This window comes from Taudactylus pleione, unplaced genomic scaffold, assembly GCF_031769625.1.
Source record: "Taudactylus pleione unplaced genomic scaffold, aTauple2 ptg000741l, whole genome shotgun sequence".
Taxonomy (NCBI): Eukaryota; Metazoa; Chordata; class Amphibia; order Anura; family Myobatrachidae; genus Taudactylus; species Taudactylus pleione.
This window is the reverse complement of record NW_028285143.1, coordinates 1,303,844-1,307,795: the sequence shown is the minus strand read 5'-3', so window position 1 is coordinate 1,307,795 and position 3,952 is coordinate 1,303,844.

Genomic DNA, 3,952 nt, shown 5'->3' with positions numbered 1-3,952 from the left:
AATCTTCTGTCACTTGCTCTATGCAATCTTCTGTCACTTACTGTATGCAATGTTCTGTCACTTGCTATATGCAATTTTTTGTCACTTACTGTATGCAATCTTCTGTCACTTGCTATATGCCATGTTCTGTCACTTGCTGTATGCAATGTTTTGTCACTTGCTGTATGCAATGTTTTGTCACTTACTGTATGCAATCTAATGTCACTTGCTATATGCCGTGTTCTGTCACTTGCTGTATGCAATGTTTTGTCACTTGCTGTATGCAATGTTTTGTCACTTACTGTATGCAATCTTCTGTCACTTGCTATATGCCATGATCTGTCACTTACTGTATGCAATGTTCTGTGACTTGCTGTATGCATTGTACTGTCACTTGGTATATTCAAATGTTCTGTCACTTGCTGTCTGCAATGTTCTGTCATTACTATATGAAATGTTCTGTCACTTGCTCTATGCAATGTTCTTTCACTTACTGTATGCAATGTTATGTCACTTACTGAATGCAATGTTCTGTCACTTACTTTAAGCAATATTCTGTCACTTGCTGTATGCAATTTTCTGTCACTTACTGTATGCAATGCTCTGTCACTTGCTGTATGCAATGTTCTGTCACTTACTGTATGCAATGTTCTGTCACTTACTGTATGCAATATTCTGTCACTTGCTGTATGCAATGTTTTGTCACTTACTGTATGCAATTTTCAGTCACTTGCTGTATGCAGTGTTCTGTCACTTGCTGTATGCCATGTTCTGTCACTTGCTGTATGCCATGTTCTGTCACTTGCTCTATGCAATGTTCTGTCAATTGCTGTATGCAATGTTCTGTCACTTGCTGTATGAAATGTTCTGTCACTTGCTGTATGCAATGTTCTGTCACTTGCTGTATGCAATGTTCTGTCACTTACTGTATGCAATGTTCTGTCACTTGCTGTCTGCAATGTTCTGTCGTTACTGTATGAAATGTTCTGTCACTTGCTGTATGCAATGTTCTGTCACTTGCTATATGACATGTTCTGTCTCTTGCTGTATGCAATGTTCTGTCACTTGCTGTATGCATTGTTCTGTCACTTACTGTTTGCAATTTTCTGTCACTTGCTGTCTGCAATGTTCTGTCATTACTATATGAAATGTTCTGTCACTTGCTCTATGCAATGTTCTTTCACTTACTGTATGCAATGTTCTGTCACTTACTGTATGCAATGTTCTGTCACTTACTTTAAGCAATATTCTGTCACTTGCTGTATGCAATGTTCTGTCACTTACTGTATGCAATGTTCTGTCACTTGCTGTCTGCATTGTTCTGTCGTTACTGTATGAAATGTTCTGTCACTTGCTCTATGCAATGTTCTTTCACTTACTGTATGCTATGTTCTGTCACTTGCTGTATGCCATGTTCTGTCACTTGCTCTATGCAATGTTCTGTCACTTGCTGTATGCAATGTTCTGTCACTTGCTATATGACATGTTCTGTCTCTTGCTGTATGCAATGTTCTGTCACTTGCTGTATGCATTGTTCTGTCACTTTCTGTTTGCAATTTTCTGTCACTTGCTGTCTGCAATGTTCTGTCATTACTATATGAAATGTTCTGTCACTTGCTCTATGCAATGTTCTTTCACTTACTCTATGCAATGTTCTGTCACTTACTGTATGCAATGTTCTGTCACTTACTTTAAGCAATATTCTGTCACTTGCTGTATGCAATTTTCTGTCACTTACTGTATGCAATGCTCTGTCACTTGCTGTATGCAATGTTCTGTCACTTACTGTATGCAATATTCTGTCACTTACTATATGCAATGTTATGTCACTTGCTATTTGCAATGTTCTTTCACTTGCTTTATGCAATTTTATGTCACTTACTATATGCAATGTTCTTTCACTTGCTCTATGCAATGTTCTGTCACTTACTGTATGCTATGTTCTGTCACTTACTTTATACAATGTTCGCTCACTTACTTTATACAATGTTCTGTCACTTACTGTAGGCATTGTTCTGTCACTTGCTGTATGCCTAGTTCTGACACTTACTGTATGCAATGTTCTGCCACTTACTGTATGCAATTTTCTGTCACTTACTGAATGCTATGTTCTGTCACTTACTTTATGCTATGTTCTGTCACTTACTGTATGCAATGTTCTGTCACTTACTGTATGCAATCTTCTGTCACTTGCTCTGCAATCTTCTGTCACTTGCTCTATGCAATGTTCTGTCACTTACTGTATGCAATGTTCTGTCACTTGCTATATGCAATTTTTTGTCACTTACTGTATGCAATCTTCTGTCACTTGCTATATGCCATGTTCTGTCACTTGCTGTATGCAATGTTTTGTCACTTGCTGTATGCAATGTTTTGTCACTTACTGTATGCAATCTAATGTCACTTGCTATATGCCGTGTTCTGTCACTTGCTGTATGCAATGTTTTGTCACTTGCTGTATGCAATGTTTTGTCACTTACTGTATGCAATCTTCTGTCACTTGCTATATGCCATGATCTGTCACTTACTGTATGCAATGTTCTGTGACTTGCTGTATGCATTGTACTGTCACTTGGTATATTCAAATGTTCTGTCACTTGCTGTCTGCAATGTTCTGTCATTACTATATGAAATGTTCTGTCACTTGCTCTATGCAATGTTCTTTCACTTTCTGTATGCAATGTTATGTCACTTACTGAATGCAATGTTCTGTCACTTACTTTAAGCAATATTCTGTCACTTGCTGTATGCAATTTTCTGTCACTTACTGTATGCAATGCTCTATCACTTGCTGTATGCAATGTTCTGTCACTTACTGTATGCAATGTTCTGTAACTTACTGTATGCAATATTCTGTCACTTGCTGTATGCAATGTTTTGTCACTTACTGTATGCAATTTTCAGTCACTTGCTGTATGCAGTGTTCTGTCACTTGCTGTATGCCATGTTCTGTCACTTGCTGTATGCCATGTTCTGTCACTTGCTCTATGCAATGTTCTGTCAATTGCTGTATGCAATGTTCTGTCACTTGCTGTATGAAATGTTCTGTCACTTGCTGTATGCAATGTTCTGTCACTTGCTGTATGCAATGTTCTGTCACTTACTGTATGCAATGTTCTGTCACTTGCTGTCTGCAATGTTCTGTCGTTACTGTATGAAATGTTCTGTCACTTGCTGTATGCAATGTTCTGTCACTTGCTATATGACATGTTCTGTCTCTTGCTGTATGCAATGTTCTTTCACTTACTGTATGCAATGTTCTGTCACTTACTGTATGCAATATTATGTCACTTACTATATGCAATGTTATGTCACTTGCTATTTGCAATGTTCTTTCACTTACTGTATGCTATGTTCTGTCACTTGCAGTATGCCATGTTCTGTCACTTGCTCTATGCAATGTTCTGTCACTTGCTGTATGCAATGTTCTGTCACTTGCAATATGACATGTTCTGTCTCTTGCTGTATGCAATGTTCTGTCACTTGCTGTATGCATTGTTCTGTCACTTACTGTTTGCAATTTTCTGTCACTTGCTGTCTGCAATGTTCTGTCATTACTATATGAAATGTTCTGTCAATTGCTCTATGCAATGTTCTTTCACTTACTGTATGCAATGTTCTGTCACTTACTGTATGCAATGTTCTGTCACTTACTTTAAGCAATATTCCGTCACTTGCTGTATGCAATTTTCTGTCACTTACTGTATGCAATGCTCTGTCACCTGCTGTATGCAATGTTCTGTCACTTACTGTATGCAATGTTCTGTCACTTGCTATATGCAATGTTCTGTCACTTGCTGTATGCAATGTTCCTCACTTGCTCTATGCAATGTTCTGTCACTTAATGTATGCAATGTTCTGTCACTTGCTCTATGCAATGTTCTTTCACTTACTGTATGCAATGTTCTGTCACTTACTGTATGCAATATTCTGTCACTTACTATATGCAATGTTATGTCACTTGCTATTTGCA